This window comes from Bos grunniens, chromosome 8 (genome assembly GCF_055505025.1).
Source record: "Bos grunniens cultivar Pamir isolate PY7600 chromosome 8, Bosgru_T2T1.0, whole genome shotgun sequence".
NCBI classification, from domain to species: Eukaryota; Metazoa; Chordata; class Mammalia; order Artiodactyla; family Bovidae; genus Bos; species Bos grunniens.
The window spans coordinates 95,274,765-95,295,400 of NC_141172.1; the positions used below are offsets into that span (position 1 = coordinate 95,274,765).

Sequence of the window (20,636 nt, forward strand, 5' to 3'; positions counted from 1 at the left end):
TTTATTTTAGTGGCCAATGAACTTGGTTTGACTGAAACGGGAAACTGCAATGTCTATGGTGAGTGGAATTTCAGACCTGAGATCAGTTCTTCAAGTCTTAACTGCTAGCTGATTTCCATTTGACCCACCAATGAATGGTTTAGGGGTCAGGCACAGACAGGCTAAATTTAAGCACAAATTTAATTTCTTCTTTCCTGACTCTCTTCTCCCTCTGCTCTCTGGTTGTCCATTTTCCCTGGGCTTTTTTTTTCAGGTGGTTCTTCCAGCCAGAATAGTAGCAGACTTTTTTTTTTTTTTTTAATTTCAAACATGCCACTTTGGCCACGATTCTGGCTGCCTTCAGGACATGCCGGAAAAAACTCGAGCTCACTTAGTGTTGATTTCTTGCTATAATTTTTGATTGCCTTCCAAAATATGCCTGCTTTTTTTTTTTTTGAGTTCCTGGAGCCCTCAAGGCTTTATGTTTTTCTTCCACCATTTATAGATGTTATTTATGGGAGGATAAGTTGTTACACTCTCACTCCTTGTTAAAACCAGAACTTTGTACTTTGTTTCCTATCCTTGGAGGTCTATGATTTGCTTAGTGCTTCCTTCTAAGGAATCCCCACTTTACTTGAGCTAGCTTGATTGTGTTTTTCTTTCTTTCAAAACCATAACAGAAGCCATTAGTTATGGAGCAGAGAACTGCTATAGACTTGGCATAAAGGGGCACTGGCAAGGGCATAAGGTTTGGGAAACAGACATACCACTCTTTCAGCTATAGGACTTAAGCAAGTATTTGTATTAGTTATCTATTGTTGTATAATAAATTACCCGAACACTTAGTAACTTAAAACCAGAAACATTTATTATCTCACAGACATTCCAAGGGTCAGGAATTTGGGAGCTAACTTAGATGGATGGTTCTGGCTCAGACTCTGTCATGGGGTTTTGTAGTGAAGCTGTCAGACAAAGTTGCAATGCTAAAGACTTGACTGGGGCTGGAAAATCTTATTTCTAAGTTCAGTCACTGTTGGCAGGAGGCATTTGGCAGAAGGCTTCCGTTCTTTGCCACATGGGCCTCTCTAAAGGGCTGCTGACTACATAACTCCTCGCCTAAAGCAAGTAGAGAGGGAGAAAGAGGGAAGAAGGATGAGAGAAAGTGAGAGTGAGTGAGTGAGAGGAAGAAGGTGGTTAGCACTTAATCCACATAAATAAGCTTCTTTTCCTAGGCTACCTTTAGCAATTGACTTTGAATTGCCTGGAATCTAAAATTCGAGGTGACTGGTTTACTTACCATGGCTTTCACAGCTCTTGGTCACACTGAACCTGTAGAGATGCCTAGTGACATTCCCAGAACCTTTAACCTGGGTCAGTCTTATAGTTCTGAGATGAATTTGGAGATACACAAGAATCCCAAGTATCAAGCTTTGAATCACTGATGTACTGAGAATTCACTTTGAACTTTGTGAAGACCACCAAGGACTTGGAGCATGCAAAGTTAGGAGGAGAATAACTAAGCTGATTCTGGTCCTTCTGTCATCTAACAGAATCCCCTCCCCTCCTTCAAACCCCCTTCTTGAGTGATTTCCACCAGTACTGCAGTAGGGAGGCGGGTATACTGGCTTTTCCCACACTGCAGCCAACACAGTTCCATTCATTCTATTCTTGTCCTGGGGAGGATACAAAAGTTGGACCTTAATGGTCAACTCCTTTAAGGTTCTCCTGGTTTCCCAGCTGTGAGACATTGCTTCTAGGCCACCTCTGGAGTTTCCCATTCTCAATCTCTGTGCTTTTTGGATCCATATTATTTGTACCATACAATTGGGACAGAAGATAGCATTTTGGTTGTAGCTTGTGAACTTTAGAGTAAATTTAAATTCTGAGGGGCTTTTTAGCTTGGGAGGTTGCTAAACACATGGAAATATGCTTGCTTTTAACCTCCTGTACCTGTAACATCAACAAATCCTCTCTGGGAGGGAACCCAGAGAATATGACATCTGAACCAAGTCTCCCTCTTGGTTTTTGCCTGTCACAGATTGCCTGACAGAGATTTCCAGTGTCAGAGATTAGACAACGAAGATGCCTTCCCCTGTCACTTCCATATATCTCCTTCAATATTCAAAGGTACCACTCAACCAGTAAGGACACTCAGCCATTCGTCTGACTGATTCTAAAGCCCAAAGAGGACATGGAAAGGAAGGCAAGAACCAGTGTGCTTCTAAGCTTCCTCACTTTCCCCAGTGATTTGGGGTTGGTTGATCGGATAAGACACAGACTGCAGCAGGTACAGGCTCACTCGGGCACCACTTTTTTGAACTAGTGGATGTACTACCACAGCCCTTTCTGAATTTTTCACGTCAGAGCGTATTTTTAAGCCCCTGGGTTTCTTGTTTTCTGTTCAAAATGACATTGTAGTGCCTCTAGGAAAGTGACAGGCATACCTAACACTTAGAGATCTCTGATGTCTTTAGTTGAGAGCACTCTGATAGCTTGAGTTGCTTCTGTGGGTCTTATAGCAGTAGCCACTAGCGCACACCCTGGAGCCATTGTCTCTGGGTTTGCATCCTGACTCTGACACTAGCAATGTGAAAGTGAAAGTGAAGTTGCTCAGTCGTGTCTGACTCTTTGAGACCCCATGGACTGTAGCCTATCAGGCTCTTCCGTCCATGGGATTTTCCAGACAAGAGTGCTGGAGTGGATTGCCATTGCCTTCTCCAGGGGATCCTCCTGACCCAGGGATCGAACCAGGGTCTCCTGCATTGCAAGCAGACGCTTTACCATCTGAGCCACCAGGAAAGCCCACTAGCAATGTAGTCTTGAGCAAATCCCATACTCCTTGCTTGGTGCCTCATTTTTCTTATCTGTACGATAGGGATAACTATGGTACCACTCTATAGAGATGTTATGAATAGGAACTGAGTTAATAAATATGAACAGCTTAGAACAATTCTTGGTACTGTGTAAGCACTTTCAGTATTAGTTGCTGCTGTTGGCCCTCATTCTCTTCTTTTATTTGTCCTTCTCTTTCTTCTTCTTGTGTATTATGCATCCTGGCCATTCTTGTGTTTCCTGAGATGACCACAAGATGTGCCAACATAGGGAGGAACAGAGAGCAAGGCTGGAGGAATTATGCTTCAGGCCCATATAACTTGTATTTCCAGAAAAATATTATCTATTGAAACCTTAACACATATTAAATACTTAACATCTATTTCTGTAATTCTTACAGCAATACTAGAAAGGAGGTATTATCATTATTTTACAGGTGAAGAAATGAGAGGGGTAACTTGATCAGAGTCCTACAGTTAGTAAGGGCAGCACTGAAAATCGAACTTGACCCTATCTTAAAACCTATGAGATTTTCTCTAGGCTCATCAGGATTTCTTAGTTCCTTCCACTCAAATTCTCAACCCTAGTCTTGGGGAAATGGGTGGATGGCAGAGGCTATGTGTGTTCAAATGATGCCAGGAGCTCTCCTTGTAGAAAAAGTACAGAGCAGGACTATGGATCGTGTGGCTAATTGAGTGTGCAACTCCTGGGTTAACTGGCTGTAGGTGGCACCAGCAGCATGACCAATGAATCTGTGGCATTTCACTCCTTATGAATGTAATCTTGACCTTGGTATATTTCCAACTAATTACACTGAGTGCCTTCGGGTATATGTCGAGGTCTGTACAAGGCATTGCAATGGATGGGAGCTTCTTTATTCTGAATGATGTTGATACAGCTTTGCCAAATATGTGGAATATTTCCAACTCCACTGATTCCTTTCCTGGTAACAAAATTATGAGCCATAAATGGACTCACCTATGAACCTTTCTACTGAAAGATGTAGAGTATGGCATTGTGCTTTTGAGTTAGTAAGCAGAGAAGTATGAGCTTTTCTTTTCCTTCTTGTTTTTCCCAGGGTTTTCACTTGGCATTCTGGGTAATGTGCATATTGATTGGGGGTCACAGCCATCCAAACAAAATGTATAAATGATATGTAGAGTTTCTCCTTTAACATATGAACTCGGGGGAAGATGCTGAATTAAAGAGAAGATGCCTTGGTGCAAAATAAAGTGAGTTAGGCTGCCAGCAGAAGTGCTAACAGGGAGACATTTTATAATTTATCACGTTTTAAGTGGTTGTCTCTGTCTCACCAATAAACAGCAGAGTTATTCATTTGGATTAGCTAAAAAGCCTTCTCACAGACAGGGATCTGCGTCTGAGTTTGGGGATTCCTTGCTGATTATAAGTTGAAGTTCCTGAATGGGTTTCCTTGTCATCTCTTCTTTCCCACCCAGCAGAAGGTGGAGTTCTTGGCAGTTCCATTCTAACTCTGTAATTTCTTATTTTGCCTCCTTCCTTACTAATTCATTCTGAACTCCAGACACACTGATTTCTCCTTACTTCAAATGGGCTTTACCTAATTATTAACCCAGCAGGAAGAATTAACTTTTAACTCCAGTGTTGTTTTTTTGTCTCTTGAGACCTCTCAGCATGACTGAGCACCATGAAATCTGAGCAGTGATTTCTGGACCTGGAGTGTGGTTGTAGAGGAGGAAACTTGAGGGGTGACCTGTAACATAATAAAATCGTTTTGATGGGAATGTCTGCAAGTGAGCATTCACTAATGAGGCTGAGAGGTTGTTTATAGCAAATAATAACAGTTATTATTCTTTACTTGCTATAAATCACCCTAGCACTTGATCATCTACAACATGCCAAGGTTTTTGCTGTTTCCTTCTTAAGGCATAGGGACAGAACAATTTAACAATGTGATGAGTAATCCAATTAGAAGAGTAGAGATCCTTGTCACTAAGTCAATAAATAAAGACAGATAGCTAATGTGTATATATGTGAAATAACATATCTACAATCCATGTGGTCAAGAAAGGGTGTGTAGTGTCCATTGAGAGAGAGGGACAGTGTGGAAAGAAAAGAATAAACACAGTTAAGTGTTATTTGCTATAAATGTGTTGAGCTCTCATTGAGCTCTTACTTGGTGTCAAGTGACTGTAAGCACTGCCATTTGTTCATATATCATGCATTGCCGTTCTCACACTGTGATAGCCGAGTAGAGAGGTTGCCGCAGGACTACATGGGCCACAACGCCTAAAATATTTACTGTCTGGTCCTTTGTAGAAAAAGTTAGCTGACCTCTGTATTAACTCATTTGGCTCTCCAAATATCCTTGAAAGTGAAAGTATTAATTGCTCAGTTGTATCCAACTCTGTGACCCCATGGACTGTAGCCCACCAAACTCCTCTGTCCATGGAATTTTCCAGGCGAGAACACCAGAGCAGGTAGTCATTCCCTTCTCAAGGGGATCTTCCTGACTCAAGGATCAAATCCAGATATCCTTAGGAGATTATTCTTCAGTCACTAAGCCGTGTCTGACTCTTTTCGACCTGGTGAACTGTAGTGCACCAGGCTTTCCTGTCCTTCACTAGCTCTTGGAGTTTGCTCAAACTCATGTCCATTGAGTTGGTCATGCCATCCAACCATCTCATCTCATAATTATAGGTGACTGCAATTATCCCCATTTTACAAGTAAAGAACCTGAAGCCTAGAGAGGTCAAACACCTTGCAAGGTCATACAGTTCGGGAGTGGCCAACTCAAGATTCAAACTCAAGTCCTCAGACTCCAGAACCTGTAACTCTTAACTGCTACACTGTAGCTGCCCTTCTTGCTGTAGAAAACATGACTCTAGGGTTTTAGTTGTCTTGCAAATAGAAAACAATTTGAACTCACCATCCTGCTGGGCCTTGACAGCCTGGCTTAGGCTCTGGACAGAAGAGTACATTGGGTGAGTTAGAGGTTAAAATGGGGAAGTAGTTGATGATTGGGTCCAGATACGCTGGACTGAGTTCCACTTAGCCATTGTTTTATTAATTTTTACCTCTTGCCTGCAATTGGCACACAATAGGAATTCAAAAGAAGGGTAAAAAGTGGAAACAGTGACAGGTTTTATTTTCTTAGGCTCCAAAATCACCACAGGCAGTGACTGCAGCCATGAAATTAGGAGGAACTTGCTCTTTGGAAGGAAAGCTATGACAAACCTAGACAGTGTATTAAAAAGCAGAGGCATCATTTTGCCAATAAAGGTTTGTAGTTCGTAGTTCATAGTTAAAGCTATGGTTTTTCCAATAGTCATGTATGGATGTGAGAGTTGGACCATAAAAAAGGCTGAGCCCTGAAGAATTGATGCTTTTGGATTGTGGTGTTGGAAGAAGACTCTTGAGAGTCCCTTGGACAGCAAGGAGATCCAACCAGTCAATCCTAAAGGAAATCAACCCTGAATATGCATTGGAAGAACTGATGCTGAAGCTCCAATATTTTGACCACCTGATACAAAGAGCCAACTCTTTGGAAAAGACCCTGATGCTGGGAAAGATTGAAGGCAGAAGGAGGAGAGGGTGACAGAGGATGAGATGATTGGGTGGTATTATTGACTCAATGGACATGAGTTTGAGCAAAGTCCAGGAGATAGTGAAGGACAGGGAAGCCTGGTGTGCTGCAGTCCATGGGGTTACAGAGTTGTACACAACTAAGCTACTGAACAGCAACAACAAGGAGCAAAGAATATCTATAGAATAAAGGACTGGATGTCATTGTGGGGTTCCTGCCCAGATTCCACTGCCTGTCTTTCCTGATAACAGCACCTTGAATTTCCTTTGAAAAAGTACCTCTCCACCATAGTCATTCATGTAGATTGAGTTGGATTGACCTCACTTCTGACTCTGATGGTAGGCTCTGATTAGCCTAAACTAACCAAAATATCCTTTCCTTCTACCTATTATGATTGGTTCAGGGATGGACACATGATTAAGCTAGTCCAATCAGAGTGAAGCTCACCACCCTGTGGCATTACAGGGACAATTCCCATGGAGGATGGCACTGTAAGGATTTGAGGAATGAAACTGCCTCTACCATGGGAAGAGATCTTGTACTTGCTAGAGCGCCACCACGTGGAGGGAGCCAACTCAGACTTTAACCTGAGTTTTGCAACCAGACTTATCCCTGAACTATTTAGTTATTAAAAAAAAAATAACAGCAACAACAACAAAAAAGGAAAAACTAGGGGGGAGAGAGAAAATAAAAAAAATTAACTTTTTTGTTTAAGAAGATTTGAATTGGATTTTCTGTTATTTGCCATCAAAAGATTTCCAACTGATGACGACAGTACTATACTTTGGTATAGTTCAAAGAACATGGGACTGGAGTGAGGAAATCTGTGCTTAAGACATGGTTTTCCAACTGAGTTGTTTGTTTCTACATATTTTGCCCTACTTCTGATTTTTCAGTTTCCGCAACTGCTCCATCTTCATCATAAGACTGTTGTGAGGAGGAGGCTACATCATTTATATGATCAGAGTTGCATCTGAGGGTAGAGAAAGAGAGTACCCCCAGCAAGTGATGGTACCTTGCAGACAAAGTCAGCTCTGTTCTGTCCACTGGGTAGAGCAAAGCCTTCCAGAGCCTTTTCAGGCTTGCTCCGCTAGCAATCACACAATGGTTAGATGATACCATTTATGTGTATGGTTTGATGGACATCTCATGTTACTAGTTTCCAAGGGAAAAGATTCTTCTTCTGGATTTTCTATTCTGGATCAGGAGCGAAGGACACAGAGCTAGTTAGATGACTAAGGAGAGTGCTGTGCTGACTCAGATGAAAGGAGTCAGGTGGAGGCTAGATGACTGCACATTAGGATGCAGAGAACAGAAAGGGCACAACTGTGCCAGACCTGCACGAGTTCCATGCTTGTTTCCAGGTGGAAATGTTTAAGTAGTCAGCTCAGCGTACCATGGGGATGGAAAGCAGACAACCAGGCTTGTGGTCTAGATTGTCAAGATCACCTAGACAAACTAGGGGGTCTAGATAATCTAATCAGTATAGATTGTTGCACCACCTCTCTGCAACACCGAGCTAGTAACTAAATGACTACAACCTCTCGAGGCCTCTGGTTTTCTTATCTGTTAAATGGGTATCTTATACTTATACTTGTCCTCCGGAGAAGGCAATGGCACCCCACTCCAGTACTCTTGCCTGGAAAATCCCATGGACGGAGGAGCCTGGTGGGCTGCAGTCCACGGGGTCATGAAGAGTCTGACATGACTGAGCGACTTCACTTTCACTTTTCACTTTCATGCATTGGAGAAGGAAATGGCAACCCCCTCCAGTGTTCTTGCCTGGGGAATCCCAGGGACCGGGCTGCCATCTATGGGGTCGCACAGAGTCGGACACGACTGAAGCAACTTAGCAGCAGCAACAGCAGCATACTTGTCCTCACAACCTCACATTGCTGGTATGGGGTTAAAATGAGAGAACATCAGTGAAAATGCTTTGTAGAAAGTCCAAGTAAGATGATATATCTGCAAAAATTCAGAAGTTGCTCATGTTTTCAAGACATAGTTCTTGCTCACTGAGATACTTTGCACAGGGAATGCTCACTGTATGAATTACGCTTTCCAATGTCATTTCTAACAGGTGATGGTCTTTTCTAAGGTACTTGTGATCTTTAGGACTCTGTGTATTTGTAGCTGCTTTCTAGAAAAGGCCTGTGCTTCATCTTCCTTATTGTCACCATCGTCACCTCTTGTATCCTCTTGCATTAGCTACATCCTGCTCATCATCACTACCATTTATTTATTAAATGCCAAAGGTATGTCAGGTATTATGGCTGGTGCTTTGTATACAATCTGTAGTTTAAAACTTTTGATAACCCTGTGAGATAGTATCCCCTTTTCATATAAGAGAAAAATCAGAATACAAGAGATGGTGTTTCCCAAGGTCACATAGTTCAAGGAGAGCTATGCTGTAACCCAAGCCCTCGCTCTTTCCACTGCAGCGTTATTGCCTCCACCAAGGGAGCTTTGGAATTAGACCTGGAAGTTCTGATCTCATTCCATTGCTTCAGCAGTTCAACACAAAGGCTCTGGTCCAACTCCTTTCCTTTTGTGTCTCAGTAAGTCATATTTCATTCCTCTCCCCTCTGATCCCACCCTCATTGCCAGATTCTGGAACCGGCTGTGTGTTTCTGGTCTGTAGTTCAGCCTCTCTCCCCAGGCATTTGAGAAAGGCATTCTCCACACAAAGGGAAACCACATTTTATTAAAGCAAACATGCCGTCCTCAGCACTTTTACTTATCTTATTTATGCACTGCAGTGCCGCTTTCTATGACCTAGTGATTATCATTTCCCAGAGCTATCATCATTTTAAAGCTACCTGTTCATCCTGCTTCAGCAGATGGTAGTATGCTAGGAGTGTTGTAAGAGCTTTAAAGAAAGAAAACAAACAAGCAAAGCAAAGATGTGCGGTTGGGTCAGCTGGAGGAAGGACTCACTTATGTTGGCTCCTGACACTGTTCTGCTTCAGCTGGGGCGGAGCCGGTGGAACATTTCTTTTAGAGGTCTCCAACTCGCAGGCAGATTTAGGTGGTGAGATTCTTTTTTTTTTCCCCTCCCTCTCTCTCTTTTTCCCTATCAATAGGTGGTGTGAAACAGGCAGTCTACTCCTATTTTTTGGTTTAAAAAATTATTGTACCTGATCTTTTCAACAAAATCTCTTTATCAAAGTCCATTTTCCCTTCCCTTACTCATGTAACCAAATACTGTTTGGACACCTCCTCGTGCAAGGTGTTGTTCTGGGTTTGAATTCAGACTGCCACAAACAATACTACATCTTTGGACAAACCTTTTGCTTCTCTGGACCTCAGTTTTTCCTTCTGCAAAATGAGGGGGCTGGCTCAAGTTGCTAAGTTTCCTCGCAGAAGCAAAGGGATTGAAGCTCATAAAAGCCTTTTACAGAGAGCAAATCCTTGGGTTGCAAACAAGCCAGGCTTATTCTCCAAGGAGAACTCCTCACAGAGTTACAATTCACGTTACATAGGCCGCTCAAGCTGAGTAAGGACCAAGCTATTCCTCTTTTCTGTTTCAAACTCTGAAATTCTTAATACCCTAGAGCAGTATTTTTCAACCTTTTTTTCATTGTCTCCTCCATAAAGAACTTTTTAGACTTTTTCCTAATCCCCTTCTCCCTATGAATATTTAATATAGCAAAAATACTGGATACTTGTTTATGTAAATACTGTGAGCCTCGGGAAGGCGGGAAAAACTATTGCACTAGCTAAAATTGTGGGCCGTCAAAAACAAAATTTTGTCACCCTCTCCTTGAGATTGCATGCCTTACAGCAGGGATATTCAAGCCTATTTTTTTTTTTTAAGCTGATACAAATTCTGTACAAATTCAATATATGAAATTGATAAAAGGCATCATTTTAGTAGTATACATGTACTTTAAATGTTAAATTATATAAACGTGTTCTGTCGCAAAGTCAGCCAACAATTAAACCAGTCAATATTCTGGGAGTCTCCGAAAAGTTCTCATTGAGTATATAATACTTGAATGTACCTCCTGTGTTTTATTCTAGTCTTAAAGTATTACAAAAGATATTTGAAAATTCAAATCAATCAAATTTGAGGAGCCCCTAAAGTACTGGGACACAGTCTGAAAGCCATTTCTCTAGTCTTCTGGAACATAGGCTTGGAATCAGAAGGGTTGAGGTCTGAGTTTATTCTCAGTCCCACGGTCTCCAACTATGAGATTGTGGGCAAGACTTTGTGCTTCCATCTGATCATTTGTCAAGTGTTGGAGAAGACTCTTGAGAGTCCCTTGGACTGCAAGGAGATCAAACCAGTCAATCCTAAAGGAAATCAGTCTTGAGTATTCATTGGAAGGACTGATGCTGAAGCTTCAATTCTTTGGCCACCTGATACAAAGAAATGACTCATTGGAAAAGACCCTGATGCTGAGCAAGATTGAAGGCAGGAGGAGAAGAGGATGACCAGAGGATGAGGATGGTTGGATGGCATCACTGACTTGATGGCCATGAGTTTGAGCAAGCTCCGGGAATTAGTGATGGACAGGGAAGCCTGGCGTGCTGCAGTCTGTAGGGTCACACAGAATCGGACATGTCTGAGCAACTGAACTGAACTGAAAGTGTGTATTGGGATCTTTACCTCATAGGGTAACTCCGAGGATTGAAAGAGATGATCAGTTGTGCCCGGCACATAGTAAACATAAGTCATCTTTTACTTCGTTCTGTGTCTTTGTATCTTCCACTGATCATCACCGCGCATGCTGAACACACAGCAGACAATGGCTGCAGAGGAATACGGGGCCAGATCAAACAAGGAGGGGTTCCAGTATCACTTGCAGTGACTCTGGTTTTCTTTTCCTGGACCTGGAACAAGGAGGTGTATTATTACTCTGCCTGAGATCGTGCTGAACTGGTATGAATCCCAGCTTTTTTTTTTTTATGAAACTGGTGGACCCAGCTATGAGCTCTTCATGTTTGGAGTAATGTAAATCTTGTCTTGAAAAAAAAAAAATCACATATCATTAAATAGAGGCCACCCAGTTTTATAGGTGGAAATACCACATGCTGTTTCATAACAAACTTTCTTGTAAAGTGTGCTGCATCCTAATAGAGTTTAGCAGTGCATGGACCTCTGAGTAGTCTATGTATGCTTATGGATCAGGTGCATCTTGAATGTGATGACAACCATGAAGTATCACTGACCAAAACTTTTTCAAAGCTCTAGTTGGCCTTGCTTTCCATAAAGATGAGAAATGACTCTGTGGGCTTTGAGACCAAGATAATGAAGAACACTACCAGATATAGATGTTATAAGGACAATTCAGAGAATCAGGCTGTGGTCGAGTCCCACTTGAATTCCTTCTGGGATTTTGCTGTGGTCATTTGCAGAAGAGCTAGTGTGAATTCATTGAATGTGTATTCTCTCAGATCCATCAATGTGAAAATCAGAAATGATGGCCTCAATGACCCCCCTTCTCCACCCTAACCTGTTTGAAGAGGGGAAAATGATGTGGGTGGGTTGGACGGGGCTGGGGAATGAGAAAAACATGCACAAGTGGTTCTCTGGGTTAACTTTTAACATTTCTGCGAAGGGAAAAAAATGATGTCTTTCTCCCTTTGTATGTGTGTTGCAGCCTACGGTTGATAAAACAAGCTCTACATCATAAATTCCCATTTGGACATTCCGTTTTGAGAACCTGCATCCAGCAGCCTTATCACTTTGAAGGGAAGTCACAATCACTAATGGAATCTGCTAGCTTTTCACACACTGAAATTAGCTTTGATTCTTCCCCCAAACATATGTTGAAAAGCAACATGCGCATACAGTACACTGACCCATCAAAGCAACAATCAGTGCTGTGGAGGAAGTCTGTGGACTCACCTGCTGGGGTTGGGAGAGAGAAATGTATTTCTTTCAGGGGTGTAAACAGAATTTCTGAGCCCTCTTCTGGCCCCAGAGAAGGGAGAGCCTCCTCCTTCCCTTCCTATGGAGAAAGAGAAAGTAAATGCCATTTTCCTTTGCAACTGTGAATAATAACATTTATGCTCTGAGATCGGGTTTGCTTCTTTAATATGAAAAACGATATCCTGTTTGGATGAGACATTTCCTTGAATGCTTAGCATAAATTGAGCCCTTAAGCTTTTAACAAGAAATTCTGGACTGTCTTGCCTGAAAACTCAGAGTGGATCTTGGAAACACTGCAGGTTTCTTGATTTGTGAAAACTAGCCTCTTCCATGAGAGTACTAACAGCACTCTGCATTTGATATTCAGGAGAAGCCATCTGAAATAATCCGTGTTTGGTTATCTTTTTTTTTTTTCTCTCTCTGTCTTTGTCTCATTGTCTCTTTCTGAGTCTAGTGCTCTCTTATCCCTTCCTGTCTTTCTCTGTCTTCCTGCTTTCTCTCTCTCTCATGTGTTCACACACACACACTTCTTTTTCTCCCCCCGCCCCTGATTTTTTTTTTTTTTAACCACTTTCAAATGATACGGACCCAGTGAAGGTATTACAAAGCTGAGAGGTAAGTAAGTGGGAGCAGGAACTGCATTTTTCGTCACTCACAGTGACAATTAAAATGACAACAACAAGGCCAGGCTCTTTCATCATTGTTTTTTAATGCTGTCAGCACCAACTTTGCCAGAATTATCCTGTCTGATGCATGAGTGGACTTTGTCATTTTTCACATTGTGCCACCCAGAGCCAGAATATCATTTAAGAGAGTAAATTAGCTTCCATCTCATTTAAAGGAGCCCTGTAAAAAATCCTTCTCAGCAACATGCTTCCCTAGCCAGAGAAGGTTAATTTGGTGGGCTGGGAGGTGTCTTTGGGTGTAAAACCTCTGTCTCTTTGTGGCATGGATGATGGTTTGGATTCTGGTGTCAAGAGAGTAAAGGCATGTCAGTAAACCACATTTGGTTCATGAAGAGGACTCAGTGGGTCAGTTGTAGCCACTGCAACTGGGATTTTAATATACATATATATGAATGTATAAAAGTATTCTAATACATATAGCAAAGATATTCATATATTCTATTCTAATATATAGTAAATATATTCATTTCTATTCTAATATATATAAATATATTAATTTTATATGTGTGTATGATATATCTGATATATGCCTTGATCATCGTTCAGTTCTGGAGAACACACAGGATGACAGTAACACTTGGAGTCCTCCCAAGGAGATATGAATGGCCAGTTGTTTCACAGTGTGGCTCCCATCTTTGTACCAGGCAGGATGAAGCTCCCGGCTAGGCAGAGACTTCACTGAACTTCTTTGAGAAAGGGTCCCAGCCCTGCTTCTCCCTTCTCATTTAGACCCTACAATTGATAGCCTACTGATGGACTGAATGGGGTCTGAAGAAGACCTGTATCACGTCTGCAGCTGCCAGGGACCTCAGAGAATTGGGCTCTTTCAGGGTTTTTTTCTGGAGAGGGAATGAGCTAGAGAGTTGACTGCTGGGCAGAGGCCAGGGCCACAAAAGTCTCAACTCAGAGAGACTGAAGTCTGACCTGTCTTATAACATGGAAACTTCTAAAGTAGACCCTTGGGTGACATGAATTAGTTCTTGGTCAATAAGGAGCATGGATAATAGAACAAATCTGACTTGGCACAGCCAGCATATTTTTGTATTCCTGGAGGTTGTTGTATTTCGAGGTATATTTATTTGCTTGTCTAAAGATGAGGACCTCACTTGAGGCCTCTTTCTCTTTTGTCCTTCTCTCCAACGGTTAATGTCTTTAAGCCACCACTCAAGTGACTTAGGTTTTTTGTTTCTCTCTCTCTGAGATCGTGGACTGCGTTGTGCCGATCTTGTGGTGCAGGACCTAGTGTAGCACCCACACATTCTAGGTGCTTGGTGAGTACTGAAGTCCATGGACTGATTTATGAAAACATTTTGAGAAAAAGAAGTATGATTCTATGCTCTTGGGCCAAGCCTTTCCCAGCCTTAGTTCAGGTACATGCTTGGAGAAAATTCAGAAACCATGGCATAGAGAAAGGTTATAAATCACTTACATAAAGTCAAAGGAAGCTGAACGTCCCTGGGAACTCATCAATCCTCATTTACTAGGAGTGGGAGATGTTTCACATTTCAAATCCTGGCTTTCTGGTTTTCAAGGGTAACGCCGTATTGACCAATTGTTCATGGCCAGTGTGTCCCCCCTGCTGCTTTTCATCTGTGAATAGCAATCTCATTGATGTTGGGAGATGTTCATGGACGTTGAAAGCATTTCACTTTGTTGTTTAAAGAAGCCTTTGTCCCAAAGGCATGAGATTATTCTTTCACATGAGGTGGAAAGGAAAATAAGAAAGCCTCCCTCTGTCCTTGGGTTCACATGGTAGGAATTCTTTCTGGCAGCAATAAAAGCCTTTGGAGGAGACCTTTCATTCTAGGGGTTTCATGTTAAGAATTGCTCATGGGGATGGATGCTAAATCCCAATTTACTCAGCTGTATTTCCCAAGATCTGTTCCCTGGCAGACAGAAGCTCCATGCAAGCTCCACCAAGCCACTGCAGACCGAGTTAGAGGATTTGAATATTAATGCCATTCGGGTTTCCTTTTAGAAGAAGGTCTCTTAGTCACAATAGTGAGACACTGCCTGCAAGACTATGACTGAACGTAAGAATAAAGAGTTCAGAGTGTATCCATAAAAGGAGAGATTGAGAAAATGCAACAAATCATGTCCAACTGTCCAACCTGTCCCACCTTCTCTCTCTCAGTATGTAGAGAATGCTTTCTCCAGGGACGTGCTCATTGCATAATGAAGTCTTGTCATTTGGGAGCCAAAAGAAAATCAGTTTTCTGTGTAGTCAGATACATTCTTGATGAGATTCCGAGCCTCACAAAAGAATGTTGCAGATTCCTTCCACTCATATCAAACCTCTAAAATGTTGATCTGGAGAAACAAAGAAATGGAAAAGGAAAAATGAGTTTGTTGTCAAATTGAAATACCACGTTTTTGTATCGCTGGCTGATATATCTGTAATTCTCATCTGCCATTCCTCCATCCTCTGTGTGTGTGTGTGTAATTTGTCCCTCAAAACCTGCAAAACATTGCAAAACTGGATTTAAATATTTCAGGCGGACTGCGCCCAGCATTTGCATTCCTCTGACTCATTCAAAGAAGAGACATCTGAGCAGAAATACAGCAGATAAAAGAGAAACCATTAATCCAAGGAAGATTACTGGCACAGAATCTTTATCCTGTATCCTTCCTGAAATGAGACAAAAATCTCACTATGTACATCCCTCTGGCTTACTTTCAGATAGTAAGCAATATAGAGGTATAGATGTGGTCCTTTTTAAAGGCACATTGCATTTGTCTGCAGTCTGAAGCATCATAATTCTGTTAGAGTCTTGCTTTCTTGAGTGTCTTGCTTTCTTCCCCAGGTCTTCTGCCCTAGTTCTCATTCCTTCCACTGTACCTTTCTAATTGGGTCTCTTCCTTCCCCAGGATGTTAGAGATCTGGTTAGTTAAAAGACCATTACATAACATCCAGGGTAGTACTAAGTGCCTTGGGCCATGAGGAGGAGAGATAGGGTCTCAGCTTAACTCATTAACTATAGGACTCTATGTATGACTTTACTTTTTTCATCTGTAAAATGGGCAAATAAAGACCCTTATGCCCTGCTTTATACACAAGAGATACTGAGTTTATTTGAAGAAGCTTTGAGAGGAGAAGCAATGTGAAAATACAAGCTATACTATTTTTAAGCATAATGTTCAGAGCACATTGGATACAGAAGTATCTCATTTGGGGAATATTAGTCCTATTTACTAAGAAAATTTATTTTTTTTCTTTTTTAAAATTTTATTTATTTTTTAATTGAAGAGTAATTGCTTTACAGAATTTTGTTGTTTTCTGTCAAACCTTAACAGGAATTATAGGTATATAGATGTCCCCTCCTTTTTAAACCTCCCTCCCATTTCCCTCCCCATCCCTCTAGGTTGATACAGAACCCCTGTTTGAGTTCCCTGAGACATACAGCAAATTCCCATTGGCTACCTTATTTTACATATGGTAATGTACGTTTCCATGTTACTCTCTCCATGCATCTCACCCTCTCCTCCCCTCTCCCCATGTCCATAAGTCAGTTCTCTATGTCTGTTTCTCCATTGCTGCCCTGGAAATAAATTCTTTGGTATCATCTTCCTAGATTCTGTATATATGCATTAGTATATGATATTTGTTTTTCTCTTTCTGACTCACTTCACTCTGTATAATAGGCTCTAGGCTCATCCACCTCATTAGAACTGACTCAAATGTGGCTGAGTAATATTCCATTGTGTATATGTACTGCAACTTCTTTATCCATTCATCTGTCAATGGACATCTGGGTTGCTTCCATGTTCTAGCTATTGTAAATAGCGCTGCAATGAATATTGGGGGTACATGTGTCTTTTTCAATTTTGGTTTTCTCAGGATATATGCCTTGGAGTGGGATTGCTGGGTCATATGGTGGTTTTATTCCTAGTTTTTTAAGGAATCTCCAAACTGTCTTCCATAGTGGCTATATCAATTTACATTCCGACTAACAGTGCAAGAGGGTTCCCTTTTCTCCACACCCTCTCCAGCATTTTTTGTTTGTATACCTTTTGATAATGGCCATTCTGACTGGTGTGAGGTGATATCTCATTGTAGTTTTGATTTGCATTTCTCTAATAATGAGTAATGTTGAGCATGTTTTCATGTGTTTGTTAGCCATCTGTATGTCTTCTTTGGAGGAATGTCTGTTTAGGTCTTTTTCCCACTTGTTGATTGGATTGTCTGGTATTGAGTTGTATGAGCTGCTTGTATATTTTGGAAATTAAGCCTTTGTCAGTTGTTTCATTTGTTGTTATTTTCTCCCATTCTCTAATGACATTTAAATCAGCCTTTCTTAGGAAGGAACTTTCCTGCTGTCTTAGTTGAAGCCAAATACTGTAATAGTTATTCAGTTCAGTTCAGTTCAGTCGCTCAGTCGTGTCCGACTCTTTGCGACCCCATGAATCGCAGCACGCCAGGCCTCCCTGTCCATCACCAACTCCCGGAGTTCACTCAAACTCACGTCTATAGAGTCGGTGATGCCATCCAGCCATCTCATCCTCTGTCGTCCCCTTCTCCTCCTGCCCCCAATCCCTCCCAGCATCAGAGTCTTTTCCAATGAGTCAACTCTTCGCATGAGGTGGCCAAAGTCCTGGAGTTTCAGCTTTAGCATCATTCCTTCCAAAGAAATCCCAGGGCTGATCTCCTTCAGAATGGACTGGTTGGATCTCCTTGCAGTCCAAGGGACTCTCAAGAGTCTTCTCCAACACCACAGTTCAAAAGCAACAATTCTTCGGCGCTCAGCTTACCTTTGCCATTTCTTGAGCATTTATTGCACTGTGCCAGATATTATTCAGGAATTATTGCTTTCCATTTTTACAGCAACCCTGAAAAGTGTTATCTATTAACATTTGCATTTTAAAGATGAAGAAACTGAAGCTCAGAGAGGGTAAGAAATTTGCCCAAAGATAGATAGCTAATGGATGTCTGGATTTGAACTCAGGTTTGAGTTTAAACTCAATTATTTAAACTCTAAATCATTTTCAGTATATTGTCCTGCTGCTGCAATTTCCAAGAGCACAATCAGGTTAATGTTCTCAACTTTTATGTTTCTCCATTTACATATTTCCACTCCAGATGGGTGAGAATATGTACAGTTATAAATGTATTAACACACGGTGGTTTAATATGCAATTTCCAAGTTTAACAACCCTTGCTGTCATTTCCCCATGAATCACCCGTCTATGGGTCAAGCCTAGTGCCTTTCATTCTTGATGAAAACCAGGAGCACTGGTCCTCACTCTCACACATAAAGTGGCGTTCTTACCCCGAGTGTCCCAACATGAGGAGGTGCCAAGTCTGAATCTCTCACAGACAAGTGACACTGGTCTGGTAGGTCTCTGGTCACTGCAGTTATCTCCATCTTTATAGCGACTCTTTGTGACCCCATGGACTGTAGTTCGCCAGGTGCCTCTGTCCATGGGATTTTCCCAGCAAGAAAACTAAAGTGGGTTGCCATTTCCTCCTCCAGGAGATCTTCCTGACCCAGGGATCAATTCCGTGTCTCTTGCACTGGCAGGTAAATTCTTTACCACCATGCCACCTGGGAAGCCCCTCTGACAGCCATGCCCTCTGCAGATGGAAGGGATAATGATGATAAGGATGACGATGCTTTAAAGCAGGGGTTGGCAAAGTAAGGGGCCAGCTAGTAAACATTTTAAGTTTTGCAGGTCACACAGCCTCCATCATTAACCACTGAATTCTGTCATTCTACTGCAAAAACAACCGTTTATAATACATCAGTGATGAGTGTGTCTGGGTTCCAATAAAGCTTTATTTACAAATACAGGCAGTGATCTAGATTTGGACTGTGGGTGTAGTTTGCCAAACCCTGACTAAAACGAAGGTGACCACAATATTTTGAGCAGAAATGATAGTCAAGAGGTGTTCATCCCATTTTCATTTCAGTGGACCTCCTTAACCAAAGATCAAAAGAGCATAGTTTTTCTCTCTCTGGTCATTGTCCCTTTTTAAGATGGCTAGATAAATATAGGGCAGGATGACAGCAACGATGATGATTATGAAATAATGAAGCTACTCACAGCCATTTGAGATTGACATAAGCAGTTGTTTCCATCTGAGGCAGTAATTGAAAGTCAAAAAAATTTTTTCTGACTGCTGTGCCTGCTGTGGTCACTGGCCTTTTTTAAAATAATATATTTCCACGTTGCAACAGTAGCAAAACCTACTGTGTCCAATTAAATCTCCACTTTCGGGATCTCAGGGTGTGTGATCGCTTTCTGGAGAAATATCCATGTCCTTGTGACCTTATCTTCTTATACTTTGCATTCAGCTCTTAAATTAAGTTGCAGGAAGAGATTCCATATTGAACCATTCCGTTCAAAAAGGCAGAAGCCAAAAGTTCTCTGAGGAGTGGCAAACATGTGAACTGCTTTTTTAGAGAGGCTAACATCTTTAAGTAGCCTCTGTAAACTGGGCCAGAGGTTCAGACATCTCCAGGCCTGGTGGGGCTGGAGCTTTCAGATTTGCTCCAGCTAGTTTTTATTTCTGACAAAGGCCCTTATTTAGATAAAGAGAGTTTGTCTTCCTTGTTTCCTAGGGGAAAAAAAATTCCTTTTTTTTAGTTCCCTAGAAAAGGCTCTTCTAGAGGCATTCTCAGTCTGACTTCCTCTTCTGGTTAAGAATCTGACGGACAACATTAAAACTTGAGGTTATAGAAGTTATGCCAACTGGGACTAAGCTGTGAGTATTGTGTTGGTTTAGAGACAGAAAGGTGAGGTCAGAATAGAATCTTGTTTCTCCTGTAATTTAGAGGCTGGGAACCATGATGCTTTCCCCCCGCTCCGCCCTCCCCACCTCCCCGCCATAATGGTCAAATTATCCATTCAGAGTTACTTGATTTCGGGTTTGAAGCTGGAGATCGCAGTAATAATCTGTCTCAGTATGAAGCACTTATTGATGGAGTAGTCTTTGCCATTTTTAATTGCACTTTCCCCTCATGCCCTTATTAATTATCTCTCTGGTTCCTCTTAGATCTTGTCACGATGCCAAATATTGAAATAGAAAGTTTATTTATTTCCGAAGATGCACAGAATGGGACAGGTTTTGCAATTTACTGGTTTGACTCTTAAAGGTTCATGCTTTCAGAGAGTATGTTTCTTAAAAATGGGGGTGCTTTATGCAAATTTAGTGCCCTTGTGGATTTCCTGTTGGTTACAGACCCATAGGAGTGTTCCTTGCTTGGAGCATCCTTGGACTTCTCACAGAGCAAGGTGTTTTGTGAGCCTAGTGAAGGTCAGTGGTGCCCAAATGCTCCTGGGATCACATCCCACCTTCTCTAATTCTCCCACCTAAACGTCCCTGTACTCTGACCTCAGACAAACAGGTCCCTTCAGCGTGCCCAAACTAGTCACAACGCTTTTCTGCATCCAGACTCTTGTCATTTCCTGTATTTGGAATATCCTCGTCCATGCCCCAATCTGTTGAAATCTTACTTATAGCCCTTCAAGGCTCATCAACCTTTGCATTTCACATGGAGCCTTTTATAATGCCTCCTTTGACTCTGCTTGGATGCTTGGATTATACCTCTTTTGTGGTGCTCTGTTGTGCAGCCAGATGTTGTCAACATTAGTAATCTGGTCTTACCTGTCCTAGCCGATCGTGAACTCCTCGGGGACAAGAAGGTACGGACTCATTTTTGTTGTCCGTGCAGTGCTTCGCAGGGTGTTGGGTGCA

General features: G+C 41.8%; 1 protein-coding gene across 21 annotated transcripts in view; it reads left to right on the forward strand.

Annotated features, from left to right (window-relative positions):
- The window catches only part of LOC147367731 (uncharacterized), a 651,563-nt gene that overhangs the window by 79,984 nt on the left and 550,943 nt on the right, over window positions 1–20,636 (forward strand). The window contains exon 1 of one of the 21 annotated variants that reach the window (XR_015132018.1): window positions 14,144–14,211. The exons of the other annotated variants lie outside the window; for them this stretch is intronic. The gene's annotated coding sequence lies outside the window, so the exon portion shown is untranslated. Of the gene's footprint in view, window positions 1–14,143; window positions 14,212–20,636 lie in introns of those variants that run through there. 21 annotated transcript variants of the gene reach the window in all.